This window comes from Protopterus annectens, chromosome 4.part1 (assembly GCF_019279795.1).
Source record: "Protopterus annectens isolate FY-2018-M chromosome 4.part1, PAN1.0, whole genome shotgun sequence".
Taxonomy (NCBI): domain Eukaryota; kingdom Metazoa; phylum Chordata; order Ceratodontiformes; family Protopteridae; genus Protopterus; species Protopterus annectens.
The window spans coordinates 665676249-665694088 of record NC_056734.1 but is presented as its reverse complement, the minus strand read 5'-3'; positions in this window follow the sequence as shown (position 1 = coordinate 665694088).

Genomic DNA, 17840 nt, shown 5'->3' with positions numbered 1-17840 from the left:
CTTGTACTGCTGTATCATTCTGGGTGATGGCAGGATACTACTCAGGGCTAGGGTCATACCTGCCTGGGCTACAAGATTGGAGAGCTCTTCCATGTCTCTTTTCATGTAGTCCAGGGAAGTGCATCTCAGATCATTCACACCGACATGGACAATGACAGATTCATATTTATATTTGTTGTAGCGTGACCTGCATGTGTGGGTTATGTGGCGGATCCTGGCACCCAACAGGCAGCTGACAGTAACCTTCTTCTTGTTTAGCCTGGTGAGTGGGACATCAGTGTGCCTGACTACAGAGTCACCTATGACTAGTGTGTTGTGTATGTTGGTTTGCCTTATGGGCTATGGTTTATTGGCACACTGAGTCTGTGGGCTATGTGTCATTTGGGTTGTGTTGGTGGGTGGAGGTTGCTTACATTTCTGCTTTGGAGGTCTCTGTTGCTTGAACAGATTATTAATGAGAGCCTCTGCGAATGTTTTTGTGTTTCTATGTGTGGATTGTGGTGGTGTAGGTTTAGTGGGACTATGTGATGAGTGTGGTGTGGTGCAAGTGTTTACCTTCTCCTCTTGACTGTCAAGTGCAGTCTTGGTTGGACAGGAGAGTAAAGTTTTCACTGAACCTGTCTTTTTTTCTGGAGGCAATGCCCTTACTTATGAGGTAAGCAATATAAAATGCCCTTCTTATTACTGTGGAGACATGGTGATACAAGTTAAGGTTGCTGTCGACCTGTGTGCCCAGATCTCTCACCACTGACTGTGTGCTTAGGGTATTGCTATTGATGTGGTTGTTTGTAAGAACATCACCCTTGCCAAAGGGGATGAGAATGCTTTTTTTGCATTAAGTTTAAAATCATGACTTTGGCACCAGTCATAAGTCTGTGTAAGACCTTCTTGTAGGATGTTGACATTGCTAAGGGTTTCAATGATCGCTCCCAGTTTGCAGTCATCAGCAAATTTGTCAGCCACAGTCCTTTAGTTTTAGCCTGTATTTTGGAAAAAGTAGATTCTAAATAGTAGGGGTTGCAGAATCGATCTCTGTAGAATACCACTGGTTATGGGTCTGCTGGAGGAGGTGGAGTCTCCTATTTTGACTATATGAGTTCTATCAGTGAGCCAGCTTGCAACCCACCTGACAGTATATAGGTTGATACCCAGCTGGGTGAGTTTATCAATGATGCCTGAGTGGGAGATTGTGTCAAAGGCCTTAGCTAAGTCTAAGTAGGCCATATGCACAGATTTGCCCTCATCTAGGGCTTTGGAGATTGTCACACAGAAGTCCAACAAGTTAAACAGGCACAATCTCCCCTTGACAAAGCCAAACTGGGTGGGGCTGAGCATTTGCAGATTTTCTATACCTTTGTTAATAAGGTCCATGATGATTCTTTCCATGGCCTTGCAGATAAGACTGATCAGACTAATGGGTCTATAGTTCCCAGGGTCCATCGATGCACTCCCTTTGTGCAAAGGGATGATCGTAGTTGTTTTCCATTCTGCTGGGAGAAAGCCAGTACTTACACTGTGATTGAAAAGCATGCCCAATGGTGATGCTAATTCCTGTTTTAACCCAAGCCCAGGATGTTGTCTGATCCCATAGAGGCTGTGTTTTTGGCCTTGGACAGGGCATTTAAGACTTGCTTCTCAGAGACACTAGGTGGGGGGCAGGTTTTAGGGATGCTTTGGGATATATGTGGTGGGGACAGGAGAGTGAAGCTTTCACTGAACCTGTCAGCCAGCAGGTTTGCTATATCTACAGGTTCTGTATATGTAGTGCCATTAACAATGAGTTCAGCACAAATCTGGGCCTTACCTTTGAGGCTACAAATGTAACTAAAGAATGCCTTGTGGCTATCCTTAGTTAAGGAAGCTAATATGGATTCGTAGTTACCTTTGGAAGGCTTTACTAGGAGTCTTATTTAGTTGTTTAAGTTGAGGAGGGAGTGTTTCAAGTTTTGAGACTGTTCTTTCCTCCTCTTAGACAGCATTTTCTTTCTCTTATTGTATAGCCTATTAATGGTAGTTGTCGAACAGGCAGGTTTGTTTTCCTGTGAAGATCTTGCTTTGGTTCTATCAGGTATGGCAGAGTCAATACGGTTGTACATGTGCTCTTATAAAGGATTGGTGTATAACTCAGCACAGGTGTCTGTTCTATTAGTGGGGGGAGGGGCTATGAAGTTATTTATGCTGTCACATAAGAGGTCGTAATTGGCCTTGGAGAAGTTTTTTAGTTTAATTGTTGCTAAGGGGTAAGGGGGGGGGGCTTTTGTTATAGTTACTTCTTGCGAAACTTACTTGAGGTCAGATCACACCAGAGATGGCTACACACTTGGGGTGGTGCAACGGTCCTCCATGTTGGTGAGCACCAGATCTAGGATTTCAAATTTTGATAATTTACCCCAGCAACAGCTGTTAGCAGTCTGATGTCTATGCCTCAGAAGGAAAATTGCAGTGAAGTACTAATGCAGGAAAACAAATACACAGTTTTGCTATCTGTATGATCTAAGACCTGGGTAGTAAAGGAAGTAGGCAAGAAAGAATTATGTGGAGAACAGCCAGTAAGATATCAAGTTTTATTGCTTTTAATGCTGCTTAAAGCATTTCATAGGAATTTAACATAAAGACAAAATGATGCAAGGTTTATTGCCTTTCTAAGGCATTTTAGATTTCAGACTATGAGTCAAAGTATGTAAGTGCTCTAAATGTGGAATTTTTACAGAAGGGATAAGCAGCTGATTCACTTGTCATAAGTCCAAATTCATTTATGTTTACAAAGCTCATTTCAGCATCAGGTGAAAAATCCCCTTCTCATGGCTCCAGCTACTAGCTCCTGGTCATTAAATAGCCTGGAAACTGAATGCCTGTCTTTTATTAGTATCAAACCACATTTCACAGTGTCTGACCACAGAATTCTCTTTCCCTCTAGCAAATATGTCAGTATAATTAATTGCCTAAAAGCCTCACTGGGATATGCTTTGCTGACAGTCTGAAGTAATATCTGTCTGCTCCCACTGTTACTGATACCTGGCTTCCCTCATTTGATTTTTCTAACATTTAAAATTAATGTCAACACCAGAAAGCACATAAGAAGTGCATCTGATCAACCAGTTGTTAAAAGTCCAGAAAAATGATTACTGAGTTTATCTGTACAGGAACTGTCTGCCATTCTTAACATGGAAAATAAAGGACAGTGAGGTCACTTAAAATTTTGAAATCAATATTAATGTCTGTGTGATATGCTTCCATATAATATAAATATAATAATTTAGTGCAATTATATAGATATTTCATTTCATGTAAAGTGAAGAGATACAATCAAGTGGAGGTATAGATTTGAAGCTTGCCATCTGCTGAGAAGTTGTAAGTGGCAAACGAAGCTATGACAGTGGAAAAACGTGATCTTTAGTATTATTGCACACAGACAATCTGTTTCATTTTATTCCTCAGCAATTTTTATTTATATTCACCAGTCTAATCGATTATTTTAACCCATTTAATTTTCTATTTGAATTGCCAATGTCTATGTTAATCATTAACTGTAAAAATACTTACCTGAGGTTTTTCTTCCTAGGTCTCCATTGCAAATGTGCTTTTGATCAGATGGCCATTCTTAATACAGAAACATAAGTAGATAACTAAACCATATTATATGTCATACACTGTAATATAAGCATCACCTTCCTTTATGGCACTGCATGTTAATGGTCTCAGTAGCACGTTTATAAATACATTTGGCTTGGTGAGCAAGCAAAATAGGAGAGGTGCATAAATATACAAAATACGAGTATAAATATATAAATAATATAAAGGGCTAATTGTTAATGTATCCACAGTCATTACTGGAAGTTTAGCTTCTGGAACTACAAATCTGAAGAAGACAGTGGACAGAATATCTTACTTTGGATTGAATAGATTTGTTAAAGGTATAGACTACTACTTCTGCATAGCTTATAAGGTTTTTCAGAATTATACACAGGTCAGACAATACTAGTTTACAAAAGATGATTAACATTCTTACAAACCCTTCTTGCTGTATGACCAAGTGCCTTTGGAATGTATACAATTCCAATGCTATTTTCATGTATTGCTTAAAATGATGTATGCTGCTCTGTATTCCCCTTATATTGTGGCCTGTAATAAATTTGTTTTTTCTGTGTTCACACTATCAGCCAAACATCTCAGAAGAAATGTAGTATTTGTCAATAATCATGAAAATTGTGTGTGTGTGTGTGTGTGTGTGTGTGTGTGTGTGTGTGTGTGTGTGTGTGTGTGTGTGTGTGTGTGTGTGTTTGTGTTCAGGAAGTAGCAGAAAAATGTATAGAATAAACACTATTAAAGTGGGAGGATTATAGGCTAGGCTTACTGAACGACTGTCTAGACAAAACAGATAATGAGCTTAATGATGTCACAGACAGAGAATAGCAGAAATGTTATTTCTTTAATGGTGGAAATAGTTGTACAACTGTATTTTATAATGTCACAAAGAATCAAGGAATATGCAGTGACTCTACGTGTATATCTCAAAATATGATTCAATAATATATTACGCACTCTCAATGAATAAACATACACTTTAGATGACAAAACAGCAGCTATTAATCCAACTACTGTGCAATGCAGAATTAGGCAGACAATAGCTATAGATGGCATATGTGTTGAGTTTTATGCTGTATGATGAGAAATACATGTCTTTTGTCTATGTCTGCATTGCATGTATTCAGCTTGGTTAATACTAAGGACCATGCTTTAGACCATTTCTTTATCTGAGTAATTACACACTTGTTAGAAGTGAGGTCACATTATAGATTCCATGGAATTAGGCTCAGTCAAGTTCAATGCAAAAAGGTCTATTCTAAGGGATGCTAGTAATTTGCAGGGATGTAGACAGAGAGGAGTTTTATTAGTCGTAGTAGTAATAGTAGCAGCACTATTGCTATTATGATATGCAAACAATGAGGAAATTTTTTGCCAGATCAGTGATTACTTGACTGTAATATATGAGTTATAAATTGCACAGGTTGATTAAGAATTAATTATTAATATATATATATATATATATATATATATATATATATATATATATATATATAATCTCGAAATTCATATGGTCAAGACCATATGATCGAGGTTTCAGAAGTTTGAAATTTTGAAACAAATCCAACAAAAAAACCCAACAACAGATAAAAGATTTCTGCAGGGTGCAAGCCCCCATGCACCCCCACACATCGCTACTTAAATATACCAACTCCGAGATCACACTACAGAGAGGAAAAAGGAAATCTCCCATTCCACACTGTATGCAGATCTCCGTTCAGAATTTAGAAATTCTGAAACCTCGATCATATGATCTCGACCATATGACTTTCGAGATTTCAGAAGTTTGAGATTCTGAAGTGAACCCATATGTGTGTGTGTATATATATATATATATATATATATATATATATATATATATATACATATATATATATATACATATACACGTGTGTGTGTGTGTGTGTGTGTGTGTGTGTGTGTGTGCATTTGATCAGTACACCTTTCAGGTTTCCCCTTAGAATGCCTGATAAGTACACTTTTTAGTTTTCTCTTATGATGCCTGATCAGTACATCTGCAGTATATATACAACAACTGATTAATTGGTACCTTAGTCTTGGCATAATATAATACAGTTCTGATCACTGCATATCCATGATGAGTTTATCACTAAATCAGAATATCAGTAATCCCCAAATTGTAACTGTGTTTAACCCCTAGGTAATGTTTACTGATAACCTATACACAAAAACACAAACCTTCAAGATATATCCTAAACACCTACCTCAGTTGTTTGCCCCATTCACTAGATTAAGCCTTTGTCACACTTATCTGGTGCTACACATTGCAGCATTCACTGCCTTGATTTGAAGCAGCTGGCATAACATAAAGAAAACTGTATGGGAAGAAATTTAATTTTCAATATGGCAGAATACTGATGGTCATCACTGGAACAGTTCCTCTGCAACATCAAGTGAGCATGATCTTTAATAATTAATTATGTCTTGGGCTGAAAATCATTCTGATGCTATATGTTTTGCCTAGTCTAAAATTAAGGTTACAGCACATGAAGGATGATTTTCCATAGACTTCCCATACTCTGGAACAGGCTACCCATCTATGTCAAGCAAAGTTCTTCATTAGCACTCTTCAAGAAAAATCTTGATGAGTGGATGAGAAATAGGAAATACACCCCGGGGATCACTTCTGTGTCTCTGCTCAACAGTGGCACAGAAAAATAACTTTTTTAGGTGGCATAAGCCAGGGAACCTTGTTGGCTAGGCTTATGTAGGCCCTTGGGCCAATAGCCTAGTACCTACCTATGAACCTATTATAAAATATCTGATCATTATATAGAAACAGCGATGACCGTGTGCTAAACTTAATATAGTAAAGTACTGATCTATAACAAAGCACCTGGACAGTGCAGAGAAATTAGCTATAATCGTGTGATACAAAATCGTGTGATGTATGTATTCAGTAGTAATTGTTTAGTATGCAAGCAATTATTCTCTCCAGCAACTGCATAAGTTTCCAGATTGGTGCAAAACATACATTTAAAAAGGGGAAAAAAGGAATTTACCTCTGACTAATGCATTCTATAGTGAAGAGACAGTTCTTTAACATACAAGCAATTATACTCTTCAACTGTCACATATATTTCCACAAGAGTATAAAATGTACGTTCAAAAAGAAAAAAAAAAATAACAAAAGAAAGAGGAATTTGCCAGTCAAAGACAAAAAGTGCCCATGAAGTCTTTCCATTTTGTATAATAAACAGTAACAAGCTCAATCCTTCAGTATGCTGCATTAAGAAAGAGACAAACCTGAATCATTACTTCTAGACCTAACTATCTTCAGTGAAACGTTTGCACCAGTTTATGCCAGATATAAAGCCCATAGAATAACTTTTGAGAACTAGCACTCAGTAGCCCTTAATACGCTCACAAAGAATAACCCTCTCCAGTACATCTTCTTCACTACAAGATGTTACGTCCCCCGAAAACACACCAGTAAGGTACTCTCAGTAAATAGTCTCTTCATATTGGATAAACTTTTATTGCATCATGGGTAGGTACACAGCAGTCTAAAGCAACTGCTCTTTCCCAAAGTTCTTTCTAATTAATGTAATTCTAACTGGTGGGATCTGCTGTGATAAATTCATCTCAAACTCCCCTTCTGCAAGAAGTGTTTCATTTACAGACAGTGGCTCATAATGCTTTTGAATGGTGATTGCAGTTTCAAAAATGCTTTTGACACATTCCAAGCTCTCCTGTAGCATAATCAATGTTTGAGGTGAGCAGAGGGAATACCTGCTTTTCTTTGTTAATGGTAACTTAAAAGGGTGGTTAATGCTGGTCAGTCTCTTTCCTTTATATTTCATAACACTGCATCTTTAAAAGTTAATTGTAACTTTTTATCTGTCCTTTTTTGAGTCAAAGTTCTGTAAAGCTTCTTTGGCTTCCTCTAGCTTTAAAAATATTACAGAATGATAGCATGATTTACCATTTACACCTGAAGACTAGTCATAAATGTCATGTGCCTTTCTACCTACTCATCTGTATGCTTTAGTTTGTGGAGCATATGCCATCCTGTTTTGAAACAAGGTAGCAGAGAGTATGACTTACCTGAGAGCTAGACATGTCTCTCGACTGTCCAGAATTTTGCAGAATGTCCAGATTTTTGCCTAACATTCCTAGTCTGTTCCCCATAAAATTTCTGTTTTTCTGGCAAATAATTAAGGACTGAAGTCTCTAAATAATGATAGACATTTGAGTTTCAGATTTCATATTCTTCAGAAAAGGTATGCTAATTTAAAACCTGCTATTCTATCAACTTTCTACATTTTTATGAGCAATGCATAAAATATCTCCCTTATTTTGGGCCCTTGCTCCCCCATTCTTTTCAGCTTTGTCTAGAATTATAGCACTAAGAGTTTGAAATGTATGCAGCCAACCAATTTGATTTCAGAGTGTCATTCTCTAATTTCACAGAACATGGTCTCTGTCAAAGAGTTTGAAAATAACATGCCTGTGAACATTTTGGTTGTGAGAACTGGGATTCATCTTGTGTAGTCTGTCTATATTTAATACTGACAAATCATTAAGTAGCCTTTTAAACTCTTGAATAACACACTGTATTGTGCCTTATTCTATCACAATTTTAAATATATTCTTTACATTTGAAAAAAAAAATATGTTCATTCTAATGTTTTGATGCCAGATTATGGGTCCACGATTCTGGTGTTTTATGTACAAATTAAAAATAGATTAAAAATCTTTACTTGAGAAAATTCATCACAGTCTTTTTCTTCCTTCCTGAGTTTGCTTAATTGTGTACTTTATTTTGACGACTAAAGAATGACTAAGAAAAAAATGACACATTATCAGCCAGTGTGACTTCAAATAAACTAACAATAAAAACAAACAAACATAAACTACATACCCGATTTTCATAATGCCAAGACAACTTAACCGACACCCGCATTTCAACAACTTCTCGGAACACTGTCTGGAAATTCCAGGTAAGTAACCACTTGGCCACACTACAAATTAAATTAAAACAAAAGCAAATTAAACCTATCCATGTGGGGGGCTCCCACACCCACCTTAACTAAATATACCAACTCTCAAGATCACACTACAGTAGGGGTAAGGGGCAAAGTTCAACATGATGGCCAATGGTTACTTACCTGGAGTTTCCGGTCAGTGTTCCAAGAGGTCATTGAAATGCGGTTGTTGGTTAAGTCGTCTTGGCATTATGAAAGTTGGGTATGTGGTATTTCATTTTTCTAAAGTAGACCCATATAAATGTATATATGGCTCTACCTTCATTCACTGAAAACATGTTTCACTGAATTTCACTTCACTCACACCAAATCGCTGAAAGCTCAAATTACTGAAAACTCATTTCACCGAATTTCATTTCACTGAATACAAGTAGTGGCAGTGTGTAGAGTACTGTAAGGCAAGTAAAATGTATATGACCCTTTCCCCACTGTAGTGTGATCCTGGACTTAGTATATATAGTTAGGGGGTGTGGGGGGCATAGTAGCCCCCCACCTAGTTTGGTTTAATATTTTTAGCTTTCAGTGAAATGAGATTCATGAATATAAAACCAAACTAGGTGGAGGGTTACATCCCCACACCCCCTAACTATATATACTAAGTTCAGGATCGCACTACAGTGGGGAAAAGGCCATATACATTTTAATTGCCTTACAGTACTCTACACACTGTCAGTACTGCATTCAGTGAAATATGATTTGGAGAAATTAGTTTTCAGTAATTTGAGCTTTCAGCGATTTGGTGTGGTTGAAATGAAATGCAGTGAAATGTGTTTTCAGTGAATGAAAGTACATGTATATATATATAAATGTTATTACCCACAGAGGAAGGGGTGGCAACATGTCATATCTGCAGACTTGCATGCATGATACTGGAGAGAGAGCAGCATCAAATAACAAATATCATTGATGGCTAACTGGATGACAGCCTTCTGCAATGGGCTTTTGCCTCATGAAGGAATGAGTGGGTAGATTGATTGCAAAAGTGCTGTCAGCTGGCATAAAGCAGGGGAATAAAAAATGCACAGAAGAAAAGTGTTTCTAACCTATCTTTATGGGATACATCCAAGTCCACAGTGAAGAAACCATTTGATACTTATGGCACATTTATGTTTCATGAAAGTTACATGTAGAGTATTATTGCAAATTAATTAGTCAGCAAGTAAGATTGGCTGTGAGCCTGTAACTGCCAAAATGTAGGTTTGGTGTAAGAAATATCACATCAATACTCAAGAACTGCCTTGGAGAGTGATTCATTGGTTGGACATGCTCTTAAATCACTGTATTACGAAAAGCATGAGGAAAGTATGCGCATACATTAGTGCATATGTGTACGGAATGGTAAGCCAAATTACTCAATGACCTACCACTTATCAGAATCGGAATTCAATAAAAAAGGCCTTCAGTGTTTCTGACTGAAATCAGTGCATTAATAAAATATGTCATCAAAGGGTACAAATATACCCGGACATATGCAATTTATTTATTTATTTATGTAATGAAAATAAAATCCATGAAGTGCAAAGAGAGATTTTTATTTATACATTGTAGGAGTTAATTTACTGAGAGAGGGGTGAGTCCCTTTAGTTCTGATTCAAACATCCTATGAAATAAGGTGGGTTTCCTGCCTGGTTATGGCCACCAGTGGAGCTTGATAAGCTGGCTCAGGCAGATAAAAAGGATGAGGTAAATGCAGACAGACTATGCATCACCTGCAGTAAAGTGTGTGTGTGTGTGTGTGTGTGTGTGTGTGTGTGTGTGTGTGTGTGTGTGTGTGTGTGTGTGTGTGTGTGTGTGTGTGTGTGTGTGTGTATGTTAACATGTGGATATGAATTACACTGATGTTACTGTACAACATATGTAGTGAGTGAGGTTATGAGCCAGTCCAAATGGAAAAAAAACACCCTTCTAGTCAGGATTCAATATCCTGGGTTGCCTGTCTCTTCCTTCAACCTTGCTGTGAGTACTGAGGAGATTAATAACTAGTCATTATAACTATTGGCTAATGATAGTTATATAACTATAGGTTGTATACACAGATTTATAAAGTCTAGGAAATCAAATATAATGAAGTCATTGTTGTTAGTTACATTAGACCCAAACTTGAGTATGGAATAACAGTATGGAAACCCGTACTGGAAAACAAGCATGAGTAAACTGGAAAGAGTACAGCGAAAATATACCAAGAGCATCCATGGATGTGAAAAATCTAAGTTATTATGAAAGACTAAAATATCTGAACTTGTACAGTGTCTCTTACAGATATTTAAAAGGAGATCTTACTCAGGTATATAGGGCTTTTAGGGACAACTACCTCTGGGAATGTTTGGGGTTATCAAAAAGTATTAAGAGAATCATCAGATAACCTATGTAGAAGATTCTATAGGAATGAGAAGTGTACTAATTGGTTCTCTGACAGAGTAGCTGATGCTTGGAACAGACTACCAGTTTACATTAAAGCAAGCACTAGTTTAGATATTTTTAAGAACAGCCTGGACATTTATTATGGGAAGAAGCTAGAAGGGCTTTAATGCCCGTGCTTGAAACATTTGTATGTATGCATGTATGTATATATGTCAAGTGGGGGGAATGAAAAGCAGAAATTAAAAAAAATAAATAAAAATAAATGGTTGTATGGCTATTCAGTGGTTAAAGATTTCCCCTCGCATTTGTAAGGTCAAGAGTTTATTCTTACCCACTGTTTATAGCTTTTATGAAGTTTGAATGATTTTTCTGTGACAGTTTTAGCTTTCTCTACTGATCTAGTTTTCAAAACATATTCAAAACATGAAGACTGACCTAGATTATCTAAGCCATCCATATCTAGTGCATTTTCTCTAACTCTCAAGGCCTTAATCTCTGTCAGATAAGGATCTGTAGTGGACTAGTTCACTTACATAGTTATATCTGCAGTTGAAGGATCTGTGCAGGGCCATTGAGACTAGTGACCGGGGCTATCATGGATAAGTTTCTGACTACCATTTCAGTTAATTGTATTAGTTCTAGAATTGTAAATTTGATCTATGCAACTTCACTAACATGGTCTTATAATAATTTAGCACCGCACACCATGAAGTGGGTATACAACAAAAGTCACTTAAATAATTATGTAACCTGAGGGGTTAAAATATTCATCAAATCACTCCTACCCATTCCTCTGGCTAGGGATACATACAAGATGGGTTGAAAGTAACTAGAATTTGCATTATATTAAAATGCCATTTCTGCATTTTAGTCTGTGCTCTCGGAAATAAGGGAATGTCAGCATTGTTTTTCTAATGCAGCAATCACCTCCATCCACCCAGCCAAAGATCAATGGAGTTCTCTCTTAAAACCATTCAAGTATCTTTGAAATCTCAGATATATTCATTAAACAAAAAGAGGGATTCTGTTAAAAATGAACCATCATACAGTTAAATGATTAGATAATCCTGTAAAGGCAAGATATGAAATGTGAGCAATTCTCTTCAGGCAATGTAAAAATTGAACATGTCCATCACAGCATATTGCAAAATGTGTGCCTGACTGTAATTATTTTCAGGCAATCCATTGACATTGCAAAGTGAGACCTGTCCTGTCAAATAATTACTGTCTCTATACTGCTAAATACAGAAAATATATTGCTGTCAAAGAATGTGCTATTCATGGTAGCTGTGTTTGAAAACCAACAAATGAATATGTAGTTTCAAGGCCTGTGCTGTAGCTGCTTGGCTAGAGATTTGTTTTAAATAATGTCACGTTTCCTTGTTTATAGCAGAAAAGCTTCTACATCTGTTTCTACATTCTCAGTATAGCTAAGTTCTCTTCTGGGCTACCTGTACTTCTGCAACCTGCATGTGATACTTCCTTTTCCTGTATTTTATGGGATCTTTTTAATGTTCCACATGTTCTTTTGCTAAATAATGCTAGCCCATGGTTGGACAGAAACAGGGAACCGGAGAGTATTTAATATCTATAGTTCTTAAAGATAAGGTATCCCGCAGTGGTGGTGCTGCGGTAGCGTTGTTGCCTTACAGTAAGATGCTGTCCGGTTCGATTCTCAGCTAGAGCATCTACTGCGTGGAGACATGCGTGAATGGGCGTACCTTCGTTGAAGGTTGTGCGTCAGGTCTGGCAAGCCGGTTTGTAAAAATCAACTGCCAATCATTAGCGGACCGGAGTTCCGCTGTGGTGACCCCTAACCGGGAAAAGCCGAAAGACACAAACAAACAAAGTTCTTAAAGACAAGGTGTTCCAAATCATCCTGAAGTTAGCAGTAAACAATGAGTGTATGCCATCAGCTGGTGGTTTTGTAAAGTCATTGGAACAGATCAAGCAGTTTGCAGGAACAGACAATATGTGGGATGAATCTCTAATGTGTCTTATTTTAAATAAAAATTCCTGCACAACGATTTTGTAGTTTAAAAATTAACATAATCCGTCTGGGAGCTATATTTTATTCTATGCTCTATATCTAGTATTGCTGTAATTTCATAATAATAAAAAGACAACAGTTACATCCCTAATACCTGAAACCATCTACCAGGATGACTGGTTTATGTTGTACTGCTCAAAACAAATTCCTTGTATCCATTTCCTCAACGGATGCCTTATGCTAATGAGAAGATCTAAAAGTCCCACTGCTGACCAGCACTGTATGATTTAGTGCCATAAATGTTGTTTAACAGAGTACAATCCTTTACAGCCTTTTTTAACCACCTCACAGAAACATCTCATATTGGTACTAGGAGGTGGTCTGTGTTCTCCCTGAATGGTCTGAAGCCAATGATGAGCTTTGCAAAAGAGCAGAACATGTAAGCTTATTCTGTTTGTTTTCTTACAACACTGGGGAGAACCTTTTATGTCTGCTAATCATCAGTGAGTACAAAATCAAATTTTAATTGCTAACATAACAATGAAGAGCAAGAAAAGAGCCATTATTTAATTCCGAACCATTGCTTGCCACAATGAATCCTATAGGAAGCTGATGTGATGCAAATCGGGAATGCATCTTTCTGTTGTCTCATCCCATATGTTGTAGTACATATGATCCTATGTGATCCTTTGAGATTGACTAGATATGAAGAGAGGTTATTTCTTTACTGAGGACTTGTAACACTGCAAAGAGAAAATCATCCCAAAGTGATTGTCAGTAACAGTGGTCCTAGTGAACAACTTATGCGTTTCTTATGAGTATAACAACTACTTCTTAAGTGTGTTTAGTTGACATAAAATAGCTTACATGTGTGGTACCTTCATTACTAAAACATAAATTACATTATGGGGGCAGAAGATTCAGAAATATTCTGACTGGCTCTTTGAAATAGGTAAATGGGTTTTCTTATGACAGATCCCTCTGGATGACCATTGTCACTTGAGTTTAATGCTGGTTGTGAAGTTGTGACCTGAATTTCAGCAGCTAAAGTTTGAATCTTACCATTACACCATTAGAACGTCTGTATGATTGAAGAAATGAATGAGTCTCTATGATTTACTGCCACGGCACACCATGACATGGTGTGGACAATTTCATATTTAATCCACAGTGGGGAGACTTATTAATCAAAAGGGCAAAAGGGTCCCCACCGCAGTTGAATATATGATTATATCACAGCCTTGTCATGATTTGTTATTACATAATGATGTTGCTTTAATAAAGAAACATGTTAATGATTTCCAAATAAAGCCATTGTATAATGCATACTCTATGTTCAGGGTGAGACATTTCCCTGTTGGTACGTTAGGCTGGGGACAAGTGGCTGAAGTTAAGTTCATCTGCAGAGAGATATTGTTATTAGCATATTCAATGTGGGACAGAGAAGTATGAAGTTCTATGGTTACAACAAAGGAATTGATGCGTTTTGTACTTGGTGTATAGTACATGCCTATGTAAATACAGCATGTAGAAGTGTGCTGCAGCATGGAGGACATCCTGCATGCTGCTGTAGTCACACTTATGTACCAGTATGTCTTTCAGGCAATGTTCCCTATATATTGCAAAGGGTGTAATAATCACCCACCATTATTTTGTACTTCATTATCCACTGCATTATCATTGCTACTGACATGCCCATTGGGTATCCTGCTGCTAATTCCTATCATACTTCCTGCTGTCTGTAGGTGTCTCTTGTTGCCTTATGGGCCATAGACATTATTAAGCCCATGTGTACTATCCTTCTCTGTGCCTAGAGTGAATCTCTGACAACCATATGTCTTTGCAGCTGAATTTCATACCAGCCATATGTTGTCAGCCAGGTGTACCCACAAGGAAATGTCATGGAACCTAACAGTCTAAACCCAAATATTTATTATTGTTTTCATTTCTCAGCACTGAAATGAGTCAGCAGAGATGGCTGTAGGCTGTGCTGCAAATGTGTGCATACATGAATTACACAATAACAACTTTTTTTTTTTTGTCTTTGGCTTTTCCCGGTTAGGGGTCGCCACAGCGGAAATCCAGTTCGCTAATGACTGGCAGTTGATTTTTATGGTGTCATGTTGCCAGCCTGACTCCCAACCTTCAACAAAGGCACACCCATTCAACGCATGTCTTTCGAATGCCCACTCAACCGTGGGGAGGACATGCAGACTCCACACAGAAGGCACTCCCAACCCAAGCTGAGAATCGAACGGGAGAACCTCTTGCTGTGAGGCAACAATGCTACCGCTGCACCACTGCGGAGAATTGCACAATAACAACACAACAGAGAAATGTGCATAGTGCACAGATAATGTGGCTGCCACAATTTAAGAACAGACACTACGAAAGGCCTAAAAGTGGCTGTTTATTAAAACAGTGATGGCAGGTCTGTTTTATTATTTCAACATTTATTTCATTTGTAGACGGTAAGTTTGCATTTTGCCATGTTTTAAGATGTTTTATTCCATTTAACAACAACACAAATAGTGGCAGCTGTGCTGATATTTCTAACAATGAGATTACTCATCTCAATGGGTGGATATATCAGCTTTTACCTCCCAAATGGGATGCAGTGTATTTTATTGGGAGGGAAAAATCATATCACTGTACAATAGTTATTAAATAATAATAATAATAATGATGAACATGTAATCAGATAGTGAGATATGTTAAAAAATCAACGATGAAATAAGAGAAAAATAATGCCTAATTCCAGATCTGCCCTGTTTAAAAAAAATGTTTATACTGCAGTTCTGGTTGTCACTTAAGAAAAAGAAATGAAGGCCATGTTCTTTTCTTCACTAAGCATATATTTTAAATATTTAATTCTGATCTACTCTTACTTGTCATATTCTCGTTTCAGTTTCATTAGAGTTTTTCATATAGAGTCAGGTCATGCCTGCCTTTTCTTTTCTGAACCATTAAGTTGTTAATATTATATCTGAAAAAGATGTTGCTCTTCACATGATACATTTCACTGTACTTAAAAAAATGTTTAACATTCCCAAAATATATGAATAATATACCTTTTCTGAGATCCACATTACCTTCAGCAGTCTGTTTTCCTGCACTCACTATGACCATAGGCATCTTTGAGATGTAAAGGCTTCTGATTTGCAGCGGTCATTCAAAATACTGCTGATGAGGAAACAAGTAATAATTTATTTATCCACATAAAAGTGCTGTGACTTGAGATCAAGACATCTAATTCTTCTCCGATTTGTTTTTCATTGTGCCAGGTGGAGATGCTGTTTTACAGTGCTTGGTTCAACGGCTCGTTTCTTGGACAGAATGTTTCCTTTCAGAATCTACACAACCTCCCTCTGTCTGCATAGAGTTTTGTTGTATGCTTCTGTTGCCTTCCACATTGGCAAAGGGTCTGTTAAGAAACTGATAATCCTGCAAACTGCCTGTAGGTTATTGTACCATCTATGAGGGGGGAGTGGGTACACATCTATGATGGGGGCTGGCACACCCTCTTTCTATGTCTGGTGCCTGCTAATTAACATCCCTCTCCCCATGACCCTTAACTGAATTATGTGGGTAAATAGAAAATGACTGCAGGTATGAATTAAGTTGATTATGTCACATTGGACATAGACATATGTTCTAAAAGGCAATAGATTTGCTGAGGACATTATATTTTTAAGAGGTTTGTGGATAATCTTGTTCTTTTATAGACTGGACATGAAGAGGCTATTTCAGCATTTATCGAGTATTTGCATAGTACAACTTCTTTCTTAAAATGTACCTTTAAATGTCCCAAGTTGGCCATGGATTTTTTAGATGTAGAGGTTTTCAAGACTTTACAGGAAACCCTGTCATACAAACACACTGTTGAGAAGAGATTGCATGCACCCATCTAGGGTGTTTAGGAATGTATTGAAAGGCCAGGGTATAAGGATGTCGAGGTTAAACAGTAAGGAAAGTACTTTTGATTCTAACCTAACTACCCTTGCACAAGAATTTAAAGTCAGGGGCTACAGGACCAAAGAAGTGGAAGGTATGGTTAGAGAAGTGAGAATTTTGAGGAGAAGTTCAGCTTGAACTTATTTTTCAGGTAATGTTGTTACTGGTAATATGAGCAGACTATCAGTAATAATAATATTCCTTGTTGGCTAGGCTTACTTAGGCCCTTGAGCCGATAGCCTAGTACCCTAGTACCTACCTATGAGCCTATGAATCTTTAATAGAGTCAACTTTCTGATGCATTATACTAACAATACTGACATTTTTTGTAATATAATTAAAAAGAATTGGCCAGTCCTATTATCAGATACAAAGATTAGTAACACTGTAGAACAGCACCCACACTTTGTCTTTAAGAACAAACAATCTCTAAAGAGATTGTTATGTTATGGTTGAAGACGAGGTGTGAGAAGACAGATACAGGGAGGAACAGTACCCTGTGGTGAATGTAATTTTTGTCAGTATATAGACAGCAACAGGAGATTTGTACATCACATGACCAAACAAGTGTTTGAGTTTAAGGTTAATGCTAATTGCTTTACTGTAAATGTGGTTTATATAGCTTGCTGTTCGGCATGTACATGTTTCTATATAGGCAAAACCAAAAGGATGTTAAAGGATAGAGTCAGAGAACATCTATTGGCTAGAAGAAACAGAGATAATAGGAATGATCTAGAAATACATGTATATGAGGAAGGAGATCTACATAAGTTTAAGTTTAGAATATTAGAGTGTTTAAGCTTTGGTGAGTGTTTAGGAGACATTAAAAATACTACAGAACAGCATGAGACTGGATGGATTGATAGATTTCAAGCAGATGTACATCCAAGGTTAAATGGTTATGTATCTTTAAAATCAATTCTGAAAGCTTGTTATTTATT